This window comes from Triticum aestivum, chromosome 2D (assembly GCF_018294505.1).
Source record: "Triticum aestivum cultivar Chinese Spring chromosome 2D, IWGSC CS RefSeq v2.1, whole genome shotgun sequence".
NCBI classification, from domain to species: domain Eukaryota; kingdom Viridiplantae; phylum Streptophyta; class Magnoliopsida; order Poales; family Poaceae; genus Triticum; species Triticum aestivum.
In genome coordinates this window covers 2,058,805-2,079,045 of record NC_057799.1, presented here as the reverse complement: position 1 = coordinate 2,079,045, position 20,241 = coordinate 2,058,805, and positions in this window count along the sequence as shown.

The following is a 20,241-nucleotide window of genomic DNA, read 5'->3' as shown; positions in this document are numbered from 1 at the left end:
GAAACCCAAGACCCTGCACAATACATTTAGGAGGGGGCGGATAGGATACTAGAGGAGAGAATTGTAATTTCTTTTCATTATATTCTATTTTTATGATAAAAGTATATTTTTAGTTGAAAGTCCCCTTCTACCCCCGAGCTCATTTGAGCTCGGGGTGAACGGTAGATTCCCTAAAAATGAAAAAAAAAGAACATCTACTTTTTTTGTTGCAAACTTTGAGAAATGTTCTTAGTACTTCAAAATTTTAAGCCCAAAACAACATTCATGGAAGTCATGGAAAAAAAACAAAATCAGCACTCCAAAAATGCTTTCAAATATAGCATTTTTGGAGCATTGATATTTTTTTACCACTACCTCCATAAATGTCATTTTATGTTCAGGTTTTGCAAGCACACAAAACATTTGTCAAAGTTTGTACCCAAAAAATTAAGAATTGTTAAAATGCTTTTACTATTTTTTTTTATTTTACTGTTCATTAGGGAGCTTTTGAGCTGGGGAGTTTCGAAGAGCTCCCGAAACTTATTAACATGGGAACTACTTTCGACGATCTTGGCATGAGAAGTCCAATGGGAAAAACGGTTCGGGATTTGAACACACGGTTTAAGAGATAAACCATTTTGAATAAACGCCACTTGCCGCAATCTGGAAAGGTGGGAGTGACCTTCGCAATGGTACACCTTAACTGTGATTTCATACACTTGATCTTGTGTGAAGAGAGATATAGACGTGCCCCTCCTATTCCCTGCTGCAAGTGGCAACCTAAGGCCCACTGGCTTCCTGATTGGGCTTCTATATAGCGGCCCATTTACGGAGCAGGCTACCTATATGTCTTTGTTTTTCATTGTCGTTCCCGTTCGGTTAACTTGCACGTCAGTGTTGTAATACACAATTTTCTTAAAAATGAGGTAGCTCGGATTCTTTGCCAGATTCAAAAGAGGTTATAGATTTTGAATTTCTAGTGAATTTAATATATTTCGCGAATTTAAAAAATGCTCACAAACTTATAAAGCTTCCATGATATTTTTGTAGGAAAAATAAAGAATTTTCAAATATTCGTGAACATTATTTTTGTGGAATTCAAAACATGTGCACAAATTTATAAAATTGTTAAAGTTTTTTTGTGTATTTAAAAAATGTTAACAAATTGAGAAAATCATCAGTTCTGACAAATGTAACAAGTATTGAATATGAAAAAATTACACAATTCAATGTAATAAAAGGATGATGAAAAAGAAAAAAACAAAAGGGGGGGGGGGGGGGAATGGATTGGGTGTCTCCCGTGATGTGGATCCATGGCTGCGGCGCAGCCTGAGCTAAGATTTTGGTCATGAGAGAGGGATTGGAGCTGTTCATGGCTGCAGCTGCTGGTGTAGGTGGTGGGGTAGCCGACGCTGGAATTGGTGGAGAGGAGGACGACAGCGGTGGGGTTGGATAACACTTTTTACATCGCAAATAAATATTACTCTCTCCGACCCTAAATAAGTGTCATTGTTTTAGTTCAAAACCACGACACTTATTTCGATGGAGGGAGGATAAGATTAAGATATGAAGCAAGGTTACAAACTAAGAAAAATAATCACAAAGTACATTTATAATTTTGTCATGGTTATATTCGTTGATTCAAAGTAGTTGCCAGATGCAAGGAAACCTTACCCACCAATACCTTTCATGTTTCATTCTCTTCCTGCATGCTCTCCCGTCCTTGGGATTTCTAACTAGGATCTGCATTGCTTGATGTTTACATTGGCGCAAAAGCAGGATGTCAGTTGATGTCCAAATGAACTTCTTTTTTCCTCCCGAAACCCTATCAACCTCAGCCAAAAATAAGAAAGATATGGCCAACCACACCCCACAAGAGTCTCAATCAATTACATTATCTGCTCCCCTAAAAAAAAATTATATTCTCTGCAATCCACCCTCTTTCTTGTGAGTCATGCATGCAGGTAAAGCAGCATTGTGTGGCTGCCTGGGCATAACATGTCACCAACACTCTGGCTTACATTAGTAAGCTCTTTGAATGTGTGCAAAAAATTGATACAAAACTAGAACTAACAAATGCATGCACTGTGAGCGAACCAACCTATGGTTGGATGGTTAGAAGGACAATGGTATCCTTATCCCACCAGGGTTCAAGTCTTAGACTTAACGTTTGATACTCGTATTTGTTAGAATTAATCCTAAAGTATTATTTTTAACATTGTTCCATTTTACTTAGAGAATTCAAAGATAATTTCTACCATGATGGGACAGAGGTTGCAGCATCATCGTGGAAGTTAATTAAGCTCTATATATACTTTGTGATGGAGCAACGACGCTCGGGGAAATCAGCCACCTTTGGCACATGTCAGCTTGCTGGCTTTTCTATTCAGCTCTAGAGCATGCACGAGCACTTGAGAAGCATACCCGCCAAAAGACAAATCTGCAGGTAGTGCCGGATCCTACTCAGACACTGCTCATCATTCTCCGTATGTAAACAGATACTTCCTCCATCTCAAAATATAAGACTTTTTTTGGCCTAGATTTAGACAAAAAAATGTATTATATTTTGTTCTAGAGGGAGAATTTTTTTGGGTGTGGCTAGAAGTCGGCTGAGAGTTAATCGTCGAGTGAGAGAACATATAAAAAGAAGGAAGACAAAAATTAAAGAAAATTTTACACGAATCTCCACATATTTTCCCATGAATATAGCATCGACTCAGATTTAGAAATCCCGTATTTCTTTCATGGTAATATGCGTCTCATTCATATGATAAATATCAAACTAAAAGCCATGTACAGACCGACCTAAAAAAATGGAAGGATAATACAACTCTAGCCTTTGCACAAATGATCACCAGCCAAGAAAGCAAATTACAATCAATACCAAATAATCCCCTGACTATGACCCCAATGCCCGTCAATTGACTCCATCACCACTGCAGCAGACCCCCCCCCCCCCCCCCCCCCCAAAAAAAAAACATGACAGGTCACCTCTTTACCTGAGCTCAACGTGGCTCGATCGCCGATATGCTGCTTTTCGGACCCTCAAAGTAGGTTAGGAAAGGTGAAACTATCGCTGATATTTATAACATGTGAAACAATTTTTTTAAATTTCATGACACTTTCTCGAATGGTACAAACATATTTTACAGATTACGCAAACTATTGTTTTTAATGTTTACGGAATAGTCTTTTCATAGAAAGGGTCGAAAGGGAGTTCATTTCGACAACGCCAGGCAATTCCAAAGAGAATGACGGGAAATCTGAAGAACTTGTAATTCGACAAGGAATTCCTCGAGGCGGCAGAATAGACCGGTTGGCCACATATTTTTCAATGGGAGAGAATACTATGTTGCTTTCCCGTCAAAAGATATTGGGCCACTCGGTCTATTCCGCTGCCTAGAGGAATATCTTGTCGAATTCCACGTTCTTTAAGTTTCCCGTTGTTCTCTTCGGAATTGTGTGGCGTTGTTGAAATGAACTCCTTTTTTACCCTTTCTACGAAAAACACTTATACAACTCCATCGAATCGAAAAGAAAACAATACAGCTACGCTGTCCACCTCATCCAAAAGAAGAAAGAGATCGGCAACAGCACCACACAATTAAGTGTCTCGATCAAATGTGTACGTTACGCTCCCCTGTTGGTCGCAAGATGTACACATTTAACGACCTTGCAGGTATCCATATGTTTCTCCATAGCTTGCAGTATCCATATGTTTAAAGATGTACATGCTAATTATCTACCGTTGAATTTACATTTACTTATACCACTGAAGGACTCACCACTGGAAAAGGTTCTTTGCCAAGTACCCATATCAACTCGGCAAAGACTTAGCTGAGAGTTGCATCCTGTAAGGGTACTCAACATACAACCTTCACGCGAAACTGACTTTGCAAAGATCCTTCCGTAGGGCACTCGGTAAAGGCTTTGCTGAATATGACACAGGGGTACTCAGCATAATAAAGTGACTGACGGCCAGCAGACAGAAACCACATGTCCATGCACTTTGCCTAGTATCCCACACGAGGTACCCGAAAAAACATTTTAGCATACCCAAAAAAAACGCTGGGGCGTCGGTGGGGAGCTGCCGCTGCTCTTGCTCCGTCGCGAGTTCCGCCTCCTGGTCATTGCCGCGCACATGCACCGCTGCCCTGCTGGTCGCAGTTGTGCCGCCTGCACTGAAGCCGTGTGAAACCAAGCCGCAGGTGTCACCGCAGCCTTGCACCGCCGACCGCTAGCCTTTGGTCATTGTCGAGCCACACTCAGCCCCAGGGGCGGAGCCAGGATTTAGGCATGAGGGGGCGAAGAAGATAATCATAGCTAAAGAGGAGGAAAATGTCCAATATGGACTAGACTATGCGCATTCATGCGTCCTCGTCCATGGCCATGTAAGTCAGTATGAATATTGGCTTTTCATGCAAGGATAACTAATTGAACTGTGGGAAGCCGGTGGCAGCAAAAAAGTCCATTCCTCGTGTTTCGTCCATATTTTCTCTCTTATGTTAATTCCCAATGCAACATAGATATCAAATCATAACAATATATGTTGACAATTAAAAAAGTACTATATTTCTCAAAGAAGAAATTTAGATCTATGGTTGTGAATAAGATCAAACCGAATTAAAAGACATGTCGAATAGTAGATTTTCTTGTATTTTATGTCGAATAGTAGATTAATCTGTTGAAAGTGAAATAATATAATCACACTAGTGGAGTATAATCCATAGGGAAAAAACGTACTAGTAACTTGTAATTCAGAAAACGACATCGAAACTAATTGAAAAAAGGCAAATCCGGTCAGAAATTAATAGATCCATTGCACGTTTATGCAAATATACTAATTAACCAGACCAGTATAGTTTCTGGTTCATAGAAAATCATGCTAGTAGAATGTAATCTCACAATTCTATTTATCTCCACGTTAGTTGTGCTACTTGTTCCCTTATACTTATATCTCAAGGCTAGTAGTAGATCCAAGAATACACCAGTGCTTGCGACAAACTGGCCAATATTGCACATGTTTCCTTCCTTCATGGTTAATGTCCACAACTTGCATGACTATTTCACCCTGGTCGTTGCTGGATTAGGCCATAACTTCAGGGCGCATGGCCCACCTGGGACCGGGATGCGGTTCTTCGTCACGTGTGACCCTGCTAATGTCCGACACATCTTCATGACCAACTACGCCAACTTCCCCAAGGGTGGCGAATTCGCTGCTATTTTCGACGTCATGGGTGGTAGCCTCTTCACCATTGATGGTGAAGACTCTGCCACCCAGCATGGGAAATTGAAGACTGTGCTCAGCAACCCGCGGATGGTTGCTAGTCACCTTGTTCACTCTGCAGCACTCAGATTCATGTACTTTTGTCTGGCGGCTAAGTAAGCAAGCGCTTCCTCTGGTGGACCCAGAGGCGAAGAAAACATGAGATGGTTTCGTTGGGCTTTCAGTTGTCTTGTGGGCTGAAACTAGTGGGCCTAGATAAAGAAAAGGAATTCTCAAGAAACAAAGAACACCAAACATGGCCTCTTCCTCCTCGAGAGAGATCCCCACCCAAATCGCACAGAACACCGGCATGAATCGAGTAAATTGCCAAAAACCTCCAGAATTGAGGATGATACATCAAAAATCACCTTCTCCATATATAATAGTTTGCCAATATCACTAATTTTGAGTACTCAGTTTGCCAAAAGCACTGAAACAATGAGCAGGTTTTGACACGAAAATTGACAGCGCAGACCATCCGCCAGGGCCTCGTGCCACACGGTAACGGCTAAGGCGAGTCCACCGTTAGACAAACGTAGGGCTTACCGAGCAGTATCCTCTTCCTCTATTTGGTTTTTGGCATTTCGCTGAACACCTAGCAGGTGTCGGCTGCCAGCGAAGCCATGGTCGCCAGGAACCAAGCCACGTTGGACTCCCTCCCCGGTGGGCTCCGATGACCAAGGTTCCGAGAGGGACAGAACGAGGGATGGCTATGGATGCCTCTAGCCGAGGGAATCACCGTCAACGGCTCACCACATCACCTCCCCGAGGTTTGTTGTCTTCGCGGTTAACAACCACCTTGGGCCAAGCCACCTTGTCCATAACGTCACCTGCCGAGACGAGACTCTCCGCAGAAGGAATTGACCTGGGTGCAGCATAAGCACACACTGCCGGTCATCTTTCTCGCCTCCGGTGTAGCGACACCACTGGGTCGATCTCCGCCACTGGTGCGGCCAGGCAGCGGACGAACGCAGCGGGCGGGCACACGCACGCAGCCGCAAATCCTCAACTCCCTGCACGCTGCTCCTCGGGTACCTCCCACCAGGACGTGATGTTCATTGCAGGTGCCGGCAGTGGTCATCGCTCCCTGTACAATGTTGCGATGGTAAACTGCGGCAAGAGAAGCACGGGGAGGAACTGCTGCAAAGCATGACTTCAGAGGGAGGAGCTGTGGCGCGCAGTAGGACGGTGGTGAAGTCGGCTGGTGCTCGACTGGCTTCTAGAAGAAGAGGATTGGATAGCTTTTCTTCTGTCTCTGTGACGGGCTTTCCTGAAAAAAAGGATCTTTTTGTTATCTCTACTAGTACTAGTACTAGTTAAAAAAACGTAAATGTCTTGTTTCACCTTTCTTTCCACCACTCATTCGTCCAACCATACCCTTATGATAATCAATCACCTTCATTTACTTACCTTTCAAACCAATTTCACTTTAATTTACTAACCAAACTTTTGATGTAAATATAAGGAAAATCACGGGCGAAATTTGATGAACATTTATTTACACAACCACATATTATGAGCAGGTAAATCACAAGTTAACATATTAAATTTTTTATATCCCGTTGCAATGTATTGGCATTGTTCTAGTTAGTACAATCGCAGATTTAGTGGCATGTCATCATTGAAAGCAGGCGCCACTATCAGTTTTCGTGTCAAAATGCGGTCAATCATCGTTTTAGTGTTTTTGGCAAACGGATTTTAACACATGCCAATTGCATATGCTTAGAGCATCTCCAGCCGCGCTCTCAACATGCCCTCTCCAGGTGATTTTTTCGCGTCGGCGCATAAAAATCGGCCCAGCCACGCCCCCCCAGAAGCCCAATTTTCGCCGGCTCGGGCCGAATTTGGCGCCGGCGGACCCAAGCCGAACCCGGCGCGCTGGGGGGGCGCTCGGGAGCGTCGAGCGAAATGGTTTTGGCGCGAAAGAGCCGCGGGCCCGCCGAGTCAGCGACACTCGCCTCGTCGTCCTCAGAACACCTCGGTTTCCCGCGGGGAATCAATGCCAAGACTGCCGCCGGTCAGCCTTCCATTGATTCCTCACCACGGGGCGTGTCTTCACGGGCGGCGCTGCGTACACACGTCTCCCCGGCGGCTATAAAAAGCGTCGCCCCCTCCCCCGGCGCTGGCCACAGACGCCGTGCTCTCTGCCTCTCTCTCCGCCGCCGCCGAACCTCTCCTCTCTCCCCACCCAACCCCAGCCGCGATGATGTGCGAGCGGTTTCCCGGCGACGGAGCGGCGGCCAAAGGCTTCGGCTGCCGCTCGCTGCACGCGTGGGAGGCGCACCTGCTTTTCGAGCCCAACATCCCGGCACCTCCAGACATGCGCGCTAGGCCGACAGGATGGAGGCTCAACGCCGGAGGCATCCCCGTCCCCCCACCGCTGGACGTCGACGCGCGCCCCGACTACTTCGCCGGCGAGGTCAACCGCGTTCGGTCGTCGCTGACCGAGGAGCAGCGCGCCTCCCCGCAGTACGCCACCGACAACCACGAGGCGTGTGCAGCGTACTTCCAGCGCCGTCAGGAGCAGCGCCTCGCCTCCACCAACGGGGCGCCGGTGGTGGTGGTGGGGGGGGGGGGTGGAACAGCGAGGGGCGACGCCTGTGGTGGGCTGCCCCCGGCCAGACGCTCCGCGAGGTTCTCGCGTAACTCGAGGGCGGCAACAACCCGCCGCTCACATACACGGCCACTGCACCGGTCCCCCGCCGCGGCGCCGGGCAATGGATGCACAGTAGGTTTGTCTCCGGCCCCGCTCCTCTTGCCACTCATCCGGCTCTCTGGCGGTGTTCGCCGTCAAGGCCGAGCCCGCAGCGGAGACCCCGCCCTGCCGGCTCACCCGCTCGACCGGCATCGTCATCAACGAAGGAGGCGGGCGCGCCTCCTCCTCGGCTCCTCCCCGCTTCGTCAACCCGAAGACGGAGCCGGATCTCACCGCCGTGAAGAAGGAGCTTGGGCTCGCTCCTGTGAAGACGGAGCCCGGGATCGCTGGCGGCGAGAAGGAGGCACCGGACGACGCGGCGGCCTTGAAGTGGGCGTGAGACGACTGGGCGCAGACGGAGATGGGGCGCCAGCGCCGCGCCTATGAAGAGCTCGCCACACGGCATCGGCGAGGCCGCGACGAGGGAGGCGTCATCGTCCTCGACGACGACGACGCACCACCGGCACCGGTCTGCCAGGGCGACGCCGGCCAGGGGTCTAGCAGGGGCGGCGTCCGCGTCAAGGAGGAGAACGCCGGCGATGATGACGGCGACTTCGCCAAGCTCACCGCGTTCTTCGCGCCGTAGAATGACATTAAATTTGTTTATGTAATAAAAACTATGCTATAAAATGTCATTTTCGCTGAACTTTAGCCGAATTCCTATTTTTTATAAAGAAATGTCACCTTCTGGGGCCGACGGCTGGGGACCCGAAAGCCCCCACGCCGATTTTAGCGCCGGTACGCCCCCAGGCGGCGATTTTAAGCGCCACTTGGGGGGCCAACGCTGGAGATGCTCTTACAAACACATACATACATTCACACACGCATGCACACCCTATCCCTATGAGCATCTTCAAGATACTGAGCCTTTAGTTAGCTGCCTAACTCCTCGTTCCCCGGATAATTAAGAGGCTTAGAGATTATTCCCCACAAAAAGAAAGAGGCTTAGAGATTACGAAAAGTTCCTGGTTTTCCGTATCTTCTTTCCTCGATAATAAAATTCCTAGCAAGATTTGGAGATGATGTTTTTCCTCTATTTATTACATTATGTCTTCCTTGCTGCCAGCAATTAATGCAACCACAGGGATGCTCGCTGTGTGAGTCAACCACGTCTAGAGATCTCACAGAACCGGATCGGACCGGCCACTAGCACTAGTATTTTTTTCTTCATATATATAGATAATGAAGGGGTGGTGGAAATATAAGTAAATGAAGGTGATTGATTATATCAGTCATATCGTGCGTCCACACCAACTGGAGCCAACCACTGAGAGCGCACGAACTGATTAACTAAAGCTACCCTAGATACTACTCCCTCCGTTTTAAAATAGATGACTCAACTTTGTACTAAATTTAATACAAAGTTGAGTCATCTATTTTGGAACGGAGGGAGTAGACGGGATACCGGCTGATATATATGCTAGCACGTTCCCCTCATACAAAGTTGAGTCATCATTCTGGTACAGTTAGATTTACGTGCGTTTTTAAAATAGACAAGATTTAAGACGCCAATGCAATTACTCCTACTAGTACTGTATGCATGCGTGTAAAAGCTAGTTCTGCATGCGTGTAAAAGCTAGTTCTGCATGCAAGGGAAAAGTATCCGCTGGAATTGGTCTCCACCAATGCATGCGTGAGGGCTGCTCGTTTAGTGGCCATGGGGTTACTGCGCATTGATTTTTCAAGCAATTAGGCGCTGTGCTATTAACTACGCTGCTATTTTTCAGTCGCATGCAAAGGAAACTAGAGCCAATCGTGAAACACCTTGGTCCCAGAGATTTCTAATGTACGCCTTCTAAACCGTGACGGAGGGAGTAGCTAATCTGTTTCCCAAAGGGAGGTGCATGCATTGTGTTGGTCGTTGTTGTTCGTTCGTGCATGGATTTGTGGATTTTTTTTTAGGCAAGCATGGATTTGTGGATGGTTCCTATGTTCTGATGTGTTGGATGTCTATGGGCCTTTCAATATTTATTCAATGTGGTTCTTATTTATTTAACTTAATATATGGGTTTATTCATATTATTAATGTTTGTACGGGGAATAATTGATGCGGAATTTCACTTGAGGAAATTAAAAAAAGTACACTTAAGCTACATGTAAGTCACCTGAAAAAAAAATTGAGCCAGTCAATTTTTGAGCCATTAATTTCTGCTTCAGGATTCGTGCTACTTGTATTTTCTCTGTTGTGTATGCTATTGTTGTCTTGTTTTGGGCTGATATTTTAACTAACCACTGTTTTGGGTCAGTCAAATCCTATTTGGGCTGATGCCCATTTCATGTTTTTATAGGCCCAGGATGCTCCTATTTTTCTTCTGCTTGTATGCCCTTTTTGCTCTTTTCATTTTCTCATTTTTTAGTCGGTTACTATGGGTGTTTTTGGGATGTTGGGTGTGCGTAAAATGTATACACACGAATACTATATAACATAGTATAAATAATATTAGTGTGCAAATATTTTAAGCTTATTTTTTCTTTTCTTTATTCTTAAACGAAAAAATTCATTAATTTTTATTAGTTTTATTTGATTTCCTTTATTTTTGAGCCTGATACTAATGTCACTATATCATTCGTTCTTAAGAGACATCTTTTTTCTTGAAGTACCATTATATGCTCATTCTTGCATACCATAGAAAAGAAGAATTTCTGTGTAAATTTTGTGCAAAATTTCTCATTATTTGCTTCTTTCATTTTCTGTCTTCTTAAATGGTAATACCAATGCCACTAATTAATTATTCTTTTGTAAACTTTTTTTAGTCTAATTTTCTTTCATTTTATAGATAATATTAATGCCAATAAATTAATTCATTCTGAGGAAAAATTATATTTCAAAATTCCACTATTATATGCTTATTCTTACATATTATAAACAAGCACAATTTCTATGTAAACTGTATGTAAATTTTGATATTTTAATTTTTTTTCTTGTGAAAGGGTAATAGCAATGCCACAAATTCATTCTTCCTTAGAAAACTACATTACTTTGTTCTTTTTTTCATTTTCTTTGTTCTCTAAGGGTAATACCAATGCCAAATTCTTTCCTCCTTAGAGAACTTTGTTTGACTCCATTTTTTACCATGTGATGCACATATATATTTGATTATCTGGTATGAGCAGACCCTCGTCAGATCATGTCAATGAGTCTATAATTGATAAAAGAAAAAACAAATTTCTCTCGTAAATATATATTTGGTGGTCTTCAAGGGAACAAGGGAAAATATAGTATGTCTATGAATTTTCAGGCCCAGCCACGTCAACGCATACACTTGTATTGGTCAAATGGATTTAGTGATCAACCAGTTTGTCGATGGAATAAATCATGTGTGCATGCACGGACCCACTGATCAGCAAATATTCCTGAAAAAACGTCTGGTGCGTATAACATGAACAAAATATTGTGTGACGCCACCGGCTAGCTGGACACGTATATATTTCGACGGGTACAAAACAAGGTGTGTGGCGGCTGGAGATAAAAAAAAAGCTCAATCAGTTGCACTTGACGAGAGATTAGTATTGGCCAGCGATCGAAGTTTGTTGCTTGTTTTTGGTGCAACGGTACCGAGGGATCAGAGATAAGATATGGTTTGTTACTAACGGCAGCGGCGACCATGCTAATCTGTCGTGCTTATCTTCTTATCTATTTGCATAGCTAGCCGAGGGAGTGGATGCCAATCTCTCGTGCTTATCTTCTTATCTATGTGCTTATCTCTCGTGCCTATCTTCTTATCCTCTTATCTATTTGCATAAGAGTAAATTGCATAAAACCACCACTTTGAATGCTAAGTTTGCAAAAAAAACTACGCTGCATTTTTTTGGCAGAAAACATAACTTCTTCCGTAATCTTTTTGCAAAAACCACTAATCAATAGATTAGAGCGTTTTAAGTACGTTTAAGACAAGTGGGTCCAGATTTTGCCGACGTGGCGTAACGGCTCTGCCGAAACAGCGTTAGATGAGGGATTTTACAAGGAGGCCCTTACATCAAAATCAGAAAAGCAATCAGCTCCATGAACGAGCTCTTCTTCGCGGGCGGCGTGGCCGCGCCGGCGACGAGGCCTAAACGAAGCGCTCTTCTCGGAGGGCAGAGTTGGTCATCGTGGGCGGCGTGGCCGCCGCAGCCGAGGAGCTCTTCTTCGCGGACAGAGATGGTCGTCGCGAGTGGTGTGGCCAAGCCGGCGAGGTGACGGCGTCCCACGTCGAGGGCAGCATGGACGGCGACGAGCTCTTTTTCGTGGGCAGAGATGGCCGTCGCGGGCGGCGTAGCCGCGCTGGCGAGGCGGCGACTTCCTTGGCGCTCGTTTCAGGCGGCTGCGACTCTGGGCCCATCCGGGTGAGCAGGACGATTAGAGGGGGGGGGGGGGGAGCAGTCAGAGGGCAGTCTGGGCTCGCCTGCGAAGCGACGACGTCCATGGCACTCGTCCGTTGCCTAGAGGGAGGGCAGAGAAGCTCGGCGGAGTCCATGGCGCTCGTTCGTTGTGCGACTGCGACATAAGGTCAATCCAGGCGGCCGGTAGGGGTACAGGGAGGGGAGAGAAACTGGAGGGGCCGCTGGGCTTGTCGGCGATGCAGTCTGGCTGTGTGACGGTGGTCGGGATCGGCTTGGGTGGCTGCACGCCTGGGTTCCACCATGGGAAATGGGATTGAGACAGGGAGTTGACTTTTCAGTGAGAAAAACAGAGGAGAATTGGAGAAGAAGATCCAGCTGACAGGTGGGGCCCATGTCCTGTTTGACGCCGTTTTGGTAGAGTAGTTACACCACGTCGGCAAAATCTGGACCCACCTGTCATAAACATACTTAAAACAATCCAATCTGTCGATCAGTGGTTTTTGCAAAAAGATTACCGTAGAGGTGGTGTTTTCTGTCAAAAAAGTAGCGTGGTGTTTTCGGCAAACCAAGCCTTTAAAATGATGGTTTTGTGCAATTTACTCATTTGCATAACGACTGCTCCAGTGACTGAGAGGAGGTTGGAGCTCACTCACAACGCACGCATCATTTACACACTCATCTCACCACCATTCACCGTACCACTCGCGCGCGCGCGCGCCCACACACACACACACACGCATGCACACACATACACACTTCGTATCACCTCCGTTCCAGCACTCACGCGCACACACACACACTTCGTATCATCTTCATTTCCCTCCGTGGCCGGCGTCGATGGCACAGCCATATGGCGAGTAAACCATATGAAGGTTGCATACGAACACGTATTTCTTTTATTTATTTTTTCTTCTCTTTGTTCATTTTTTTGTGGCATCTCACGGCTCTACATGGCAATTTAATCATCGCCGGGATGTCTCATTGCTTGATCTACACCAAAAATCCGAGGGGGCCCATGACTCTACATGGGCCAATCTGCAAAAAGAGTTTGGTGGCATCTAGTGGCTCCACATGACGATCAAATCGCCGCCATAGGTGTTTCACGGTCCGACACGAGAAAAAGAGGCATTGCATTCCGTGGCTCTACATGGCGATCACATTGTCGTCATGGATGTTTTTGGGTTTGGTCTGTATAAAAAAAAGGCTAGCGTCTTGCGGCTCTACATGGCGATCTAATCGTTGCCGCGGATGTCTCATTGTCAGATCTGAAAATACAAAGAAAGAAAAGTGTATGGCGACTCGCGGCTCTACATGGCGATCAAATTGTGGCCGCGGACGCATCAAATTCATCAACAACCTCTTCTGTAATATTAGGTTCGGGATGGTATACAAAGCCAGTCCTTATGGGACAGCAGAGCAGCCACACACATACTCAAAATCAGCATCATGAGTCAGCACATGCAAAGCATCAAAGGTCACTAATAAAGTCCCGTAGATCCGGTGACATGCAAAGGGTGATGATTTTATTGTGAGAATAATAAAGACACGGCCATCTACTCTCGACTAAACAAGACGCCATTGACAAAATTTTGCAAAACCATGTTTCTCAATCAAATGAGGGTTCATCTTCAAGTCCACGGTCAGAACACTTTTTTCCGCGACCGACGAGGCCGGAACTCACATAGATTTCCTGACTGACGAGGCAGGATACATGATGTTCGTGACCGACGAGGCCGAACTATCCATTTTATTTTCTCATTGAGACTTGATCTACATCCCATGTTTGATTTGTGCATGAATCCATTAATTTTTGGCATGGCGAGATTACTGTTTTGCTCGGAGCACTTGCATATTTTTTCTGCCTTGGAGACAGAAGCCATGAGTTTGATAATGATGATGACCGTTTGAGGCAGCCTAATCGGAGGTCTTTCATAGATATGCTATGAATGTAATTAACTAGGGATCCCTTCCAGGCCCTAGGAGTCGAGAATTATGCAATTGTCTTTTGTATGTCAGATGCCATACCAAAAGCATGTAAACTGAGATTTGTATATCCTCCGCAATAAAGATTTTCAAGTTTTCTCCGCATCATTTTGTGTGCTTTGTTTTATTTTTATTCGTATACATTCGTATACTGGCATGCCCGCACCTAAAATACCAACACGGATAATATTTATCTGGCATGCCCGGTGGGACTCGACTCTCCTCCCATCTTTGCTGCTCGTCATCAGTCATCAGAATCTACTCATGATCTGTCTCTTCGGCACTTTTTTTTGGGCTGATAATGTGGTGTGGTGAAGTTCTAACCAGTGAAACACCAGCGCCCAGAGCAGAGGAACTTCAACTTCAGTTAGAACAGAAGCAACATCAGATTAGCGCAATGCAAAGCAGACTTCAAAATGAACATCAGCATCATCCACATAGGAACATGCCATCATCCGCATATGCTCATTATCGTGAAAACAATCCCTGGCCAAATGGAAATCGTCAAGATCGTTGCTACCCTCTGCCTGAAACAAGAAGATACAAGCCTCGTGTCAAACGAAAGCATCATCGCAAAACATCGAGCCCTCAAACCGGGTTCCACAACAGTTTGCTCTGCCAAGGCAACATGACTCCATGACGACAGCACCTTGGGAACATGCAAGGTCTTCACGGCGGGTACCGACCTCTGATGTAACCCCAAGGGCCCCTTATGCATCGACAGTTAATCAACATAAACGTGAGAGAAGAAGGAGGACTCGTGAGGTGATGTATCAAGAATTGCAAGATTTGGTACTAAGACACGTGCAGGTCCACCTGCTGGCCGAATTTACCAGGATAATGAGCATGTGACGCTTCAGATTTCTCCAAATTTGAACGGGAATGAAAGATATAACACATTGATAGAGCATCTCGCTCCCAAACCACTAAGGGTTGAGCAAAGGAACCTTAGTACAGAAAGGCCAAGAGGTGGCTCTCATTTAGCTCCACAAGGATCAAATAATGCACTCATCCCTCGAGATAACGGATCAGATGCTACTAGGTTCAGGAATATTGGGAATGGAAGAAGGCGATCTGACAAGGACTTGGACAGAATGAATAATGTAGCATGTCGCATGGCGACAGTCCGGTTGGTGGAAGATTCAGATTCAGAATGGCGCCCACCTGCACCTGCCTCCTCCCACGGCCACGGCGGCCAGCTACTGCTTCACCGGCCCGCTTGACTTGCCGCTGCCGCCTACCCGTTGTCCGCGCCCGCCTTCTCCTGTTGCCACTAGTAGAAAAAAGGCCATTTGTCCCTGTTCTAGAGGGCCTTTAGTCGGTACTAAAGTCCCCCCTTAGTCCCGGTTTTTATATGAACCGGGACTAAATGCCCTCCACGTGACACCAACCGGGATTAAAGAAATTTTTATGAATTTTTTCCTGAATTTTTTTTTGATTTTTTTTCTTCTGATTTTTAAATTTCTGAATTATTTTACCTATTAATCTCTAATTACCCCTCATCACTGTTCAATTTAACCTCTAATCTCTAATCATCCCTCATCATTCCAAATCATCTAACTTCCCGGCCGGTCACCCATCCTCTCACTACCCCAGCCTGAGCACGCTTAACTTCCTGGTTCTATTCCCCCTCGTTTTCAAGTCTACATTTGTTGTTTTCCTGACAATAGTAAGATGTCAATCCTATTAACCCTGAGGAGTTTAGCTTGAGCATGAAGTCACACGTTTCACTGTTTGAGTTTGAAACTATTATTTAAAAAACAATAATTATTTAGTAACACTAATATTTCTTGAGTAAGTAGTTTGACCACAATTTGACCAGATTTGACCAAAATTCAAATAATTATTTATTAACACTAATACTCTTGAATAATTATGTAGTAACACTAATACTTCTTGAATAAGTAGTTTGACCAGATTTAACAAAAATTCAAAAAAAACTGAAATTTGAGCATATCTTTTTTTCCTTTTAGAATTTGAGGATTCTAAAAATTTGTAAACAGGCCGTAGGCGGTCAAAATCAGATGCGGATTTTCGTGCTGAACATTTTGATATATTATACATTTTTTTCGACATCGTATGCAAAAGTTATAGCCGTTTTACTTTTTTACGACACTTTTTTGCAAAACATGTTCAAATTTAAGTTTTTTAGTTTTCCTAATTAGTAGATATAGTAATATAACTACATCTCGAAGGATTTTATTTTTTGAAATTTTATCATTTTGTTTTGTTTTTTCCAAAACTGAAATGGCGATACAACCGGGGGGGGGGGTAGAGTTTGAGAAATGGGCCCTTTAGTCCCGATTTGAGACACGAACTGGGACAAAAGGGCATTGCACCCTTTAGTCCCAGTTCGTGTCTCAAACCAGGACTAAAGACCATTTAGTCCCGGTTTGAGACACGAACCGGGACAAAAACGCATCGCACCCTTTAGTCCCGGTTCATATTTCAAACCGGGACTAAAGGCCTAATCTTTAGTCCCGGTTTGAGACACGAACCGGGACTAAAGCGTGCGATGCCCTTTTGTCCCGGTTTGTGTCTCAAACCGGGACTAAAGGGTCCATTTAAACCAGGACTAGTGCCTTTAGCCGTTTGAATCGGGACTAATGCTAACATTAATCCCGGTTCGTAATGCAACCGGGACTAATGTGAATATTGCCTTGTGACCAAAGTCCTATTTTCTACTAATGTGCAGCTCCGCGCTGGCCAGCGCTCCGCCGCCCGCACCTGCTCCTTGCGTCGGCCGCCTTCGCCCGCAGCCGCATCGCGCCACGCCTGTGCCGCGCATAGCCGCTGCTTACTAAACTGCTGCTAGTAATTGTAGCTCTTACTAGAGCTAGCTTTTCTAATTCTACATTGATTAGCCATCTGGACTGCCCCTAAACTGCGGCAAAACAATTGTTAACAGCAGTAAATATAATATGAGTTGAAAGTATACATGAGAAAATCCATTTTATCCCACTGGACCAAATCCTTTCACTGCATGGATTAATTCCTACGAAAATTACAAAGTTCTATGTTCTGTTAACAGAAAAACCGAAAAACAGCTTTATTTTCATAGCTACTTTAGTGCTGTTGACGATCAAGCAAATGAACTCTAATATGGATGTAATCCATACTAACATGTAGATCACAGAAAAATGCTCAAAATTGATGTAAGGCACAAAATCATAGGAGGTACACATCCATAGTTGTAGCCATTTGAAAACAGCTAAAAGATGTTTAAAACTGACGAAATCTCATACTTCGCAGAATTTCAGGGATTTTCGGGATATTGTTTAAATCTTTAAAAAATCATAGAAAATAATCCGTATATCGGATGAAAAAGTTTTATACATGAAAGTTGCTCAGAACGACGAGAAAAATCCGAACACGCTGTCCGTTCGTCTGCCACATATCCCTAGCATAGCGAACATGCAACCTTCCCCCTTTGGTCCGTCTGTCCGAAAATGCATAACCCCGGGAAAACTTTCCCGGATGTTATACCCCTTCGCCGGTATCGTGTAGAACCGCGTTAGAACACCCCTAGCGCTGCTTTTGTCTTGTCGTGCATAATATTGCACTTGTTTGCTCTGTATTTACTGTTTCTTCCCCCTCTCCTCTCCGGTAGACCCCGAGACCGCTGCTGATGCCCTTGTGATCGACGACGTCGACGACGACCCTTCTTCCCTTTCAGCAGAGCTTCCAGGCAAGCCCCCCCTTTGATCATCCCAATATCGCCCATTCCATTCTCTCATGCTTGCATTAGATTTTGCTACTGTTATTGTTTGCTCCTATTCTGATGCATAGCCTGCTTTTGTACCTGCTATTGTTACCTACCTGCTTATCCTAAACTGCTTACTATAGGTTGGATAGTGATCCATCAGTGACCCCCACCTTGTCCTTATTGCCCCTGCATCATCATCGACAACTCGATCAACGTGATCCACGATCAGAGCCCGACACCTCACATCATCACTCCCGATACGGCTCTGTCGTGCAACACCTCAAGTGTGGACCTCGAGGGTGGTTCCTCTTACGTTCACCTTGATGATTACATCGAGTGGAATCCACCGAGGGTGATTCCTCGGGTTTTCCTCTTGATGTTTGGACACACGGTTACCTTGACTTTACTTGGGACATTGGTGTAAGTCGGGCGGGCCTGGAGAGCACCTGAGGAGTTACAGTGGCGGCTGGCTGTTTAGCGATATCACCCAGGTGGGGGTGAAAGATCCGGACTTGTCCCGACAGCCGTCACTTCTTTTGATAATGCACTAACATGTTTGGGTATTTGTTCTGAGTTGGCCTCTGGCCTTTACGCACTAACCACCACGCGAGAATATTTATGGGCCTCGACGTTGTAGTATCAGCCGAAGCTTTGTCAGACGTTGTTGTACGGTAGAACCCTAGATGGAGATCTTTCACAAATTGGAGGAGAAATCCCCAAGAACAAGAAGAACACAAAGGGGGGAAACAAGAGGAACACTCAAATTGACTTGATCCAATCACACATGTGCTAGATTAAATCACACAAAGAGAGATACAAAGGTCCAAATCCAACACAAGAAGATACAAGAGGTAACTAGTTCATCCCAATCCTATGAGGAGAGAGGTCTTGATGATCCTATGATGGGGATCCTTCTCCAAGAGGAGGCCTTGATGTCCACAAGAGGATCTTTTCCAAGAGGAGGCCTTGATCTCCAAGAGGAGCTTCTCCAAGAGGAGGTCTAGATCTCCAAGAGGAGGAAGATGAGCAAAGCTCTCTCTTTGTCTATCCAATACTTTGCTATCCTCTCAAATGAGCTAGGTGGGGGGTACTTATAGTCTAGGGGCGAAATAAGAGGGGGAGAGGGTTACAAGGGCAAAAGCCCCAACTTGCATGCAAACACGCAGAGGGGTCCGGGCACCCGGGGCAAAGTGGCTCGGGCACCCGGACCGGTCAGAGCCTCACGCTCAGGAGGGACCGGGCACCCGGGGCGAAGGGGCCCGGCACCGGCCTGGTCAAGGGGGGGCGGCTGGCGGGGCAGACGCCGAGCACCCGGGGGCCCAAGTCCCGGGCACCCGGGGGTGGCTGGCGGCTGGCAAGGGCCCCGGGCACCCGGAGCCAAAGGGGCCGGGCACCTGGGGCAGGTAGGGCAGTGCCCGGGGGTGGGTGGCCGGGCACCCGGTGTTGGAGAGGCCGGGCACCCGGGGTGTCCAGTGGGTCTCCGGTCCTTCGCGTTCTTCTCCCTCTCCTTCTTCTTGGGTCTCCGGTGAACTTGGTGATTCCTCCGTGCTTCCTTGTGACGGTCTCCGAAGTACCTCGGTTTCGACGGTGCGTGCACGTGCTCTTGTCATTGGTCCTTGAGGTGCTTGATGAGTTGTAGTAGAGTCCATGGGGATGAGCGAGGGATGCTCCGCATCATCTCCCCCCCCCTTGGGAGAGATCCGTCCACGGATCGTTATCTTCATCACCACGGGAAAGAGAGGGCGTCGCCGTGTAGAAGTGGACGTTCACCATGGACCCGTCATCTTGAAGCTCGAAATGGGCACTCTCCAATGTCGCACCGTCTTGTGATTCCTTCAAAAGGAGTAAGGACAAAAAACACTTGGAAAAATAAATGTGGTTAGCGTTAGTGCAAAATCAAACATTCAAGAGGTGAGTCACCCAACAAGTGTTGTCATCAAGCATAGCATAAGGTGTGACAAGGGATTGTGACATGTCATGTAAGCACATAAATTGAGCAAAATCAAGGACATCATGGAAACAAGCATGTAAAGGTGAGGTAAAGATGCTAATATATGGGACAAGTAAACAAACATCTACCCCAATGTCATAGCAAGCATGCATAAAGTGCTCAACAAATGGTCTATGGTATGCATAAGAATCATTCACAACATCAAATAAAATGAAGTGTCTAAACACATGGGTCAAGTGCAAGACAATCCAAGCATAACGTGAATATGGTGTGGTGAAGAAAGTGAGGCACTCAACACAAATGATATAGCAATTTTGCAACATGTGTGGGGCAATCAA